Below are 11,051 nucleotides of genomic sequence, written 5' to 3'. Positions count from 1 at the left end.
CTAGACGCCGTAGAGAATTGAGAATTTTCATGTCTTTCAATTCTCGTACTCGTAATTGGAAAGTTATGGAAGGAGACCCATCATTTTGCAATGAAAACAACATATAAAACTCTGGACAATTTCGAAATCAGGCCAAGCGTCTTAATACATATGCAAAAAAATTCATTATTGGCCCACCATTGATTAGAAGATTTAGCTTGTATGAATCGCTATTGGTTTGATACGAATAATGACAATCGTTTCAGTATGTTAAGGATACAGATGTATCCACAATTCATTTAGAGTTACTTAATAGTCTATTTCTTATACCATATCTCTATCCCGTGAAATTCTCGAGCCAAAAGATGGATGCATATGCTGTGTTTCATTTTGCTAAATGATATCAATTAAATGGTGTATCAATTCCATAAATTGCATATAGCAATAAATAAATCAGCAAAATTCTTTCTAATATTTTAGATAGAAGAAACATTTCTTCTATCTAAAATATTAGAAAGAATGTACCCTTCTATCCAAATCCAATTTGCATCGATAAAATAAATCCAAATTCCAGTAGTAGATGAATAATTGCAAATTTGTGTGTGTACGAGATTAGAATAACTTCAAAATAACTGACATAATTTTGTATTTTTCCTGATCAGAAAAATACATGAAAAAGAAAGGAGGTAGAAAAATTTTTGGATTTATGGTTAAAGAAGAAAAAGAAGAAAACAGGGGTTCTGTTGAATTTCAAGTATTCAGTTTCACCAATAAGATACGGAGACTTGCTTCACATTTGGAATTACACAAAAAAGATTTTTCATCGGAAAGAGGTCTACGAAGACTTTTGGGAAAACGTCGACGTTTGCTGGCTTATTTGGCAAAGAAAAATAGAGTACGTTATAAGAAATTAATCGGTCAGTTGAATATTCGGGAGCAGTAATTTAATCGTTCAAATTTTTTTCTTGTTTTATTATTTTTTTAGTAGTCTTATAGTAGTCTTAGATTTTTCATTTTGATGAGCCTCGCTTTGAGGAATTCATGGAATAATCCATTTTCATGGAATAATGAATTAAGGAAGAAAGGATATGAGTCTACCGCTTACAAGAAAAGATCTCATGATAGTCAATATGGGCCCTCAACACCCATCAATGCATGGTGTTCTTCGACTGATCGTTACTCTCGATGGTGAGGATGTTATTGATTGTGAACCCATATTAGGGTATTTACACAGAGGAATGGAAAAAATCGCGGAAAACCGAACTATTATACAATACTTACCTTATGTAACAAGGATATAGAGAGATTGTAGAAAGGGGATAGGATAGTTATTTTTGCAAGAGACTTGTTGTAAATTCCTCTTGTTGTAAATTCCTTAACTTAAGAAAGAAAAAAGAATAAAAACACAGATACATAACATAAAAAAAAGAATAAATAAGACGAGATTCGACCTCCCCCTACATATTTAATTTCCTCTCCTATACAAAAACTAGCAAGACCCACTCCATTGGTAATTCCATCAATAACACCCTTATCAAAAAACTCCGTGAGTTCGGTTAACCCTCTTATACCGAGGGTAAAGACCCTAGTATAGAAAATATCTATATAACCACGATTATATGACCAACTGTATATATTTTTTTTTACTTGATCTAAAAATTCTTTTTTAGGATTTCCTTTGTAAAAAGAGTTTATTAAATCCAAATTCTGAAAAAAAGAATAAGCGGATCCATAGAAGATATATGCTATGAATAAACCAAAGATAGCTAGACTTACAGAAGAAATTGCATTAGTAATAAATTCATATGAATTTACAAAAGAATTAGAACTTTCCTGGGTAAAGTTTATTGAGGGAGTTAACCACTTTGATAATATGGTTAACTCTGCTATTCCATTACCAATTCCTCCATTATCAAAAGAGATTCCTATGAATCCAATGAACAAAGTGAAAAGTAGTAATATAAGAAGAGGAAATAACATAGTATTTCCCGTTTCATGCGGATAGGCAAAAGTTTTTTTAGCCCCAAAAGACGTAGTAAAGGATCCTATCCTATTTCTTGTATTACCTTGAATTTTTGGTATATTTTGTGAAAAAAAGAAACTCCACTCTTCGTTGTTGATAAAACGAAATCCCTATTCACTCCTTTGGGTATCCTTTTTCCCCATAAGGATATTGAATACAAGGAACTCTCTTTAGTGCTACTGTAATTTTGAAAATGAACACGCAAATACCCATCAAATGTAAGTAAATATATCCGAAACATATAAAAGGCAGTTAATCCTGCAGTAAAGGAGGCTATTATTCCAAAAAAGGGCGAATACAACCAACTATTACTAAGGATTTCATCTTTGGACCAGAAGCAAGCAAGAGGTGGAATACCACAAAGAGAAAGTGTACCCCATAAAAAAGTAGTTCTTGTGATTGGAATGTATTTTCTTAAACCGCCCATAAGAACCATATTTTGACTTTTATCTGGTGAATATCCAACAAGAGGTTCCATTGAATGAATAACGGATCCGGATCCCAAGAACAATAAAGCTTTTGAATAAGCATGAGTGATCAAATGGAATAAAGCAGCTTGATAAGAACCTATACCTAGAGCTAACATCATATAACCCAATTGAGACATTGTAGAATAGGCTAAGCTTCTTTTAATATCTCTCTGAGCAAGAGCTAAAGTAGCTCCTAAGAATAGTGTTATTGTACCTACTAAAGAAATAAAACTCATTATCAAAGGTAAAGATATGAAAAGAGGAAGAAGTCGAGCTAGAAGAAAAATTCCCGCAGCAACCATAGTTGCTGCGTGTATAAGAGCCGAAATAGGAGTGGGCCCTTCCATAGCATCGGGTAACCATACGTGAAGAGGGAATTGTGCGGATTTCGCAACTGCACCAAGGAATAATAAAAAAGCACACAAAGTAGTAAGTAAAGAGTTAATTCCATTATTTAGGAATCCAGTTATTAGCTATTTTGAACAAATCCCTAAACTCTAAACTACCTGTTATCCAAAAAAAACCTAAAATTCCTAATAATAGACCAAAATCCCCTACACGATTAGTTACAAAAGCTTTTTGACAAGCACTCGCTGCGATTGGTCGTGTAAACCAAAAGCCTATCAATAAATAAGAACACATTCCCACGAGTTCCCAAAAAAAATAAATTTGTATCAAATTGGAGCTAGTAACCAATCCCAACATGGAAGTATTGAAAAAACTTATATAAACAAAAAATCTCAAATATCCTTCATCGTGAGACATATAACCATCACTATAAATAAGAACCAGGATTCCTACAGTAGTAATTAGTATTAACATAATAGAAGTAAGTGGGTCAATCAAGTATCCAAATTCTAAAGAAAAATCATTATTGACGGTCCAAGACCATAGATATTGATAGATCGAACTTCCATTTATTTGTTGAATAGACAGTTGAACTGAGAATACCATAGCTATACTTAAGAGTAAAACACTAGGAAAAGCCCATATGCGACGAAGATTTTTTGTTGCTGTCGGAATAAGAATAAGGCCAAATCCCATTGACATAATAACTGGAAGTGGGAGAAGAGGGATTACCCATGCATATTGATATGTATGTTCCATAAGAAAAGAAATTGCAATTTTTACTTCAATTTTTACTTCAATTTTTCTATAAAATTGTTTCCGATTCACCAAACCAATTCTTATCTCTTTCTGAAAGAATAAATAAAAAGAATAAGAAAAAATACTGAAATTCTTAATTTTTCCAAAATTTATCTCATTGAAATAATTAAAAATTAAGAATGGGTTTAGTTGGTTAAATTAAAAAAGTTAATAAAATAACTAGGTAACGAAGTTATTTTATTAACTAAATAAAGATATTTATAAAAATAAAAAAAAAAAAAGTGGAATCATTTTACTTTCTATTCATAATTCATTTTTATATTTCTTTAAAACAAAGATGAAACAGCTCTCTTGTTCCATAATTAACTGATTGAGTGAATTCCAATGAAAACCTATGTTTATAAGAAATTATCGAATAGTCCTTACTTCATATAGAACTAAAATTCTAATGACTATAAATTACCTAAGTTTTAGAATGTCTTGTTTAAGAGACTCAGTATTTTTTGTTTTGATTGGAATTCCTTTCCTTTATGGAATACCATTCTGAACTTAATTAACTATTTTCATTTTCCCTTCTTTTTATCCCCCCGTCTTATCTTATATGGGGGATAGGCTTCCATACCATATATCTATATATGGAGTATACTTGATATATAAATAGATATAAATAGATTTAAATGAGAAACCCTTCTATATATTCTATATTATTAAAAAAAAAGTATAAAATATATAAAGAAAAAATGTTAAAAAATTCTTGTTGTCTTATCCGCATTAGACAAAATGAAGTAAAAAATAATTCAAAATTTAAGTATCTTTCAGTATCTAAGTATAAATACTAATAAAAAGAAGAAAGAAGGATTGATTTGCAGCAATAGATGTCTTTCACATACAACTAGAAAAAAGTAATTTCCTTTTTGAATGGCAGTTCCAAAAAAACGTACTTCAATGTCAAAAAAGCGTATTCGTAAAAATATTTGGAAGAAAAAGACTTATTTTTCCATAGTACAATCTTATTCTTTAGTAAAATCAAGATCATTTTCGAGCGGTAATGAGCATCCAAAACCAAAGGGTTTTTCTGGGCAACAAACAAATAATAAGATTTTGGAATAATATGAATTGACTTATCAAAAAAGAATTCCAATTATTTAATAATTTGGATTCTTCTTTGAATGTACTTTTATGTGTCGAATTACTCGGTACAATATTCTTAGAACAAAAAACCCCTCTTATCTTATATATACAAGAAAAAAAAAGTTTTGTTTGGTATACTGTGTGCTAAGTATTCTTTTCCTATCAATGAACTTTTCATAATTTTCCTAATAGAATCCTCATATTCTATTAGGAAAATTATGAAAAGTGGAGTATTCTTACAATAGGACTTACAACTTCCACCTATCTTCTCCAAAATCATAAGGTTAGTAAATCTTATTAATAAGAGCATAAAGACTTTCATTCTAGAAATTTTTAAAAAATCCAAAAAGCCTTTTCTATTTATCCATTTTATTTTAATTTCATCATTAAATAGAAACCCTTTTGGATTTTTTTCATTGTATTGAAAGAATTTTCAAAATGTAAAGGGGAAATTAATTAGAAAAAATTAGTTCTATAATTGCAAGTTAGAAAAAAGAAGTTCCAACTCTTTCAAGCAGTGTTTGTGTTTCTATTGGGCAAAGCAAGAGTTTATTGTAAAAAAAAAAAATGGAAACGATACTACCAAACGAAGTCTATTTTAATGAAAACTCTAATGTTCCTAAATTTTATGGACTTTCCCAATATCGACGATTCCCAAGATAATAGCTATTATTCTTTTAAGTTACCTATTATTTGAAGTTAGCCGCCATGGTGAAATTGGTAGACACGCTGCTCTTAGGAAGCAGTGCTCAAGCATCTCGGTTCGAATCCGAGTGGCGGCATTCTTGAAAAAGAATACAATAGATTAGAAATCAATTCGAAATTTACAATTTTGTAATGGGACCTTCCCCTTATGCTATTTGCAACTTTAGAACATATACTAACTCATATCTCTTTCTCAACGATTTCAATTGTGATTACGATTCATTTTATAACCTTATTAGTTCGTGAACTTGGAGGATTACGCGATTCGTCAGAAAAAGGAATGATAGTTACTTTTTTCTCTATAACAGGATTCTTAGTTTCTCGTTGGGCTTCCTCGGGACATTTTCCATTAAGTAATTTATATGAGTCATTGATCTTCCTTTCATGGGCCCTGTATATTCTTCATACCATTCCTAAAATACAGAACTCTAAAAATGATTTAAGCACAATAACTACGCCAAGTACTATTTTAACGCAAGGCTTTGCCACATCGGGTCTTTTAACTGAAATGCATCAATCCACGATACTAGTACCTGCTCTACAATCTCAGTGGTTAATGATGCATGTCAGTATGATGTTATTAAGCTATGCAACTCTTTTGTGCGGATCCTTATTATCTGCCGCTATTCTAATCATTAGATTTCGAAATAATTTCCATTTCTTTTCTAAAAAGAAAAAAAATGTTTTAAATAAAACATTTTTCTTTAGTGATATTAAATATTTTTATGCAAAAAGAAGTGCTTTAAAAAGAACCTCTGTCCCTTCATTTCCAAATTATTACAAATATCAATTAACGGAGCGTTTGGATTCTTGGAGTTATCGTGTCATTAGCCTAGGATTTACCCTTTTAACCGTAGGTATTCTTTGTGGAGCAGTATGGGCTAATGAGGCCTGGGGATCCTATTGGAATTGGGATCCTAAGGAAACTTGGGCATTTATTACTTGGACCATATTCGCAATTTATTTACATAGTAGAACAAATCCAAATTGGAAGGGTACGAATTCTGCACTTATAGCTTTGATAGGATTTCTTATAATTTGGATTTGTTATTTTGGTATAAATCTATTAGGAATAGGCTTACATAGTTATGGTTCGTTTACATTAACACCTAAATGATTACATAAAATAAAACCTTCATGAAATGAAGGTTTTTACTTTTATGTTTTATTTGAGAACCCCTTGAACGCCTTATCAAAGGGTTCTCAAAAATTCGAGATAGATCTAATTATACTTTTTTACTTATTTCTGCATTATATACTTTTTTACTTATTTCTGCATTAATAGAGCAGACGAGTAAAAAAAAGCAAACCTATTTAGGATAATAATTGGATAAGAGAGCCTCTACCCTGTCAACGGATAGGGAGAGAACAAAATCTGGATAAATACCAATTCCTATTACTGGTAAAAAGATACAGATTAAAATAAAGAGTTCTCGTGGTCCAGAATCCACAAAATTTGCGTTTGGAACATTAAATAGCTTGTATCCATAGAACATCTGGCGTAACATAGATAATAAATAAATAGGAGTTAATATCATTCCAATTGCCATTACAAAAGTAATTAGTGTTTTTGGCATTAACAGAAATTTTGGACTAGTAATTAGTCCAAAAAATACTACTAATTCTGCGACAAAACCACTCATTCCTGGTAAGGCAAGAGAAGCCATTGAAAAGCTACTAAACATGGTAAAAATTTTAGGCATTGGGATAGATATTCCCCCCCAGTTCTTCGAGATAAACAAGACGCATTCTATCAGAAGCGGTTCCTGCCAAGAAAAAAAGTGTAGCACCAATAAATCCATGGGATAATATTTGTAAAATAGCTCCATTGAGTCCAATGTTGGTTATGGAACCAATTCCTATAATTATGAAACCCATGTGAGATACAGAGGAATAAGCTATTCTTTTTTTGAAATTTCGTTGACCAAGAGAAGTTGAAGCTGCATAGATTATTTGGATCGCTCCTATTATTACTAACCAGGGCGAAAATAGATAATGAGCATGAGGTAACAATTCCATGTTGATCCGAATCAATCCATATGCTCCCATCTTTAATAATATTCCCGCTAAAAGCATACATGTACTATAATGTGCTTCCCCATGGGTATCTGGTAACCACGTATGTAGGGGTATAATCGGCAATTTGACAGCATAAGCAATAAGGAAGCCAAAATATAAAAGTATTTCCAAGGTTGCAGGGTATGATTGATTAATTAATCTTTCCAAATCTAATCCTGGTTCGTTGGAACCATATAAGCCCATACCCAGAACTCCGATTAAGAAAAAAATGGAACCGCCTGCAGTATACAAAATAAACTTTGTAGCTGAATATAGACGCCTCTTCCCCCCCCACATGGATAAAAGTAAGTAAACAGGAATTAATTCTAACTCCCACATGATAAAAAAAAGTAAAAGGTCTCGCGAAGAAAATAATCCTATTTGACCACTATACATTGCGAGCATCAGGAAATAGAATAATCGCGAATTCCGTGTAATTGGCCAAGCTGCTAAAGTAGCTAAAGTAGTGATAAATCCTGTCAATAAAATAGATCCTAATGAAAGTCCATCGATTCCCAATCTCCAGTGGAAATCGAAGACATCTATCCATTTATAATCCTCCTTTAATTGGATTAAGGGATCCTCCAGTTGGAAATGATAACAGAACGCATAAGTCATTAGAAGGAATTCTAATAAACAAATAGATATAGTATACCACCTAACGACTTTGTTTCCCTTATGAGGTAAAAAGAAAATTAATGAACCTGCAAATATCGGCAAAACAACAAGTATTGTTAACCAAGGAAAATAACTCATGATAAAGTGATAAAGACAAGATACGTTTTGACCAGAAAAGCCCGTGCTCGATTATTTCGAGCACAGGCTTCTTCGGTAAAGAGGAATCAGACGATTCGAGTGAAGTTTTTTGTAACGTATCAATAAGATAGAGCCATGCTACGTGTTGTTTCAGGCCCTAAATAAACGCGGACACTTAAAAAATCTGTCGGGCAGGCAGATTCACATCTCTTACAACCCACACAATCTTCGGTTCTCGGCGCGGAAGCAATTTGCTTGGCTTTACATCCATCCCAGGGTATCATTTCTAATACATCTGTTGGACAAGCTCGTACACATTGAGTGCATCCTATACATGTATCGTAAATTTTTACGGAATGTGACATTGGATCTATAAATTTTTCTTTTCAACATAAAATTTTTCGATCTGGTAAAAATGAAATTAGTACTATAATGAGTCATATGTATTGTAGACACCAGACGAAGCAATGGTTTATCCAAACTTCAAAAAAAAAAATCTATTTTTTAATCTGTTTGTGAGAAAGCGTGAAGAGAGCCAAGAGACTTTAATTTTGGATTTCAACAATAAATAAGAAATAAGAAAGAATTTTACGAATTGTACAGACGAATTCGAATTAGCCAATAAATTGGCTATCGTCTTTTCAATATAAATTATTGCAATATTCAAATTGCAATATCAATGAATTACAAATACAAAAATTCATTTAAGTGAAAAAGAATACTATGCAATAATCTACTAAAAAAAATGGATATTCTCAAATAATACTAAGAAAATAGTATTGATTTCTATTTATTTTAATATGTGCGCCTTTGTTTAGAGGATTCTATGTCTAATTATTCAAAAGTCTAATTATTCAATAAATTAGATTGATTGATACGAGTGGATTTCCTATTACGATGGATGGAAGAAAGAATGGATAGTCCAATAGCGGCTTCAGCAGCTGCAAGGGCTATAACAAAAATTGCGAAAATATCTCCTTTTAATTGGCGACTATCAAATAGATCAGAAAATGTTACGAGATTTAGATTAATTGAATTCAGTATAAGTTCAAGACATATTAGAGCTCTAACCATGTTTCGGCTTGTGATCAATCCATAGATACCAATCGAAAATAAATAGACACTCAAAAAAAAGTACATGCTCAAACATCATTAACTAACTCCTTATCAATCTCGATTCATTTCAATATGAGGGCAAGAATTGAACCGATTCAATTAATTACAATAGAACAATTACACAACAAAAGAAAAAAAAAAAAAAAAAAAAGGAGGTATTTGTTGGCAGTAGATGGATTTTACTAAATCAAAATTGTGATTCTTTAGTTATTTATTTTAGATTTGCAATTCTTATAATTTGTACTTTTTCTAAGTTTTCTTATTGCCGAGCCATAGTAATTGCACCTATTAAAGAAACTAGAAGAATTATGGAAATGAGTTCAAACGGAAGATAAAAATCGGTTGCTAAATGAATTCCAATTTGTTGAACATTATTTATGAGACCCTGTTCTACTATTTGGTTTGATCTTGTAGTCCAAAGAATTCCATACCACGACGTATCTGGGATAGTAGTCATTAGTGAAAAAACAATAGTTATACAAACGAGTGAAGTGAACCCATCTCCAATAGTCCAATAATTCTTATCTTTAGACCATTCTGAGCCATTTACGAACATTACAGCGAATATGATCAAGACATTTATGGCTCCCACATAAATAAGAAGTTGTGCGACAGCTACAAAGTAGGAATTTAATAAAAAATAGAATAAGGATATACAAACAAGAACTAATCCCAGCGAAAAGGCAGAATAAATGGGGTTGGTAAGTAATACTACTCCTAGACCCCCTAGTAGAAGAACAAATCCCCCAAATAGCATAAGAATCTCATGTATTGGTCCAGGTAAATCCATTATGGATAAAAAGAAATTAATAGTATAAAATTTTTCATGAACTGACTAAAACTAAAGGATTCAAGGAAGGAAAAAAGGATTAGGGTATTTTTTTGTGTATAAACTTATAGTTATAAATTATATTATATCACGAAAATCTAGTCTGATTTAAAATAAGAAATAATTTCCAATAAGCAGTAGTTTTTCGTTTTTCTTTATAGTTTAATTTTAAAGTTTAATAAAGAATTATTAGATTTTTATAACAGAAAGACAAAATCAAAGTTTAGTAATCAGTAATCGTTCTTGAATTCGAAGATTTTTCTTTGTTTATTTTACTTTCAGACGAATTCCTAATTGTTTGAATTGTGTAATCTCCCATTATGGAGATTGGTAACCGACTTAAAGCAATTTGATTGTAATTCAATTCATGACGATCATAGGTAGAAAGTTCATATTCTTCAGTCATTGATAAACAGCTTGTTGGACAGTACTCAACACAATTGCCACAAAATATACAAACTCCGAAATCAATACTATAATTAAGCAATTGTTTTCTTTTAATATCCTTTTCAAATCTCCAATCCACAACGGGTAAATCTATCGGACATACGCGAACACATACTTCACAAGCAATACATTTATCAAATTCAAAGTGGATTCGCCCTCGGAAACGCTCTGGTGTAATTGATTTTTCATAAGGGTAGTGAATCGTTATAGGTAAACGATTTGTGTGGGATAAGGTAGTTATGAAACTTTGACCTATGTACCTTGTAGCACGTATTGTTTGTTGACCATAACTCATGAACCCAGTTACCATAGGGAACATATTCATTCTAAATATCTATGAAAAAGATATGTTTCTTTCTCTTGTTTGAGAGAGCTTTTGTGTTGAAAATATTCTTACTATTATTGTATTATCTTATTTATAGTGAAACAA

This window comes from Triticum urartu, unplaced genomic scaffold, assembly GCF_056163025.1.
Source record: "Triticum urartu cultivar PI428250 unplaced genomic scaffold, HENAU_Tu73 scaffold1, whole genome shotgun sequence".
Taxonomy (NCBI): Eukaryota; Viridiplantae; Streptophyta; class Magnoliopsida; order Poales; family Poaceae; genus Triticum; species Triticum urartu.
Note: the sequence above shows the minus strand (reverse complement) of the source record.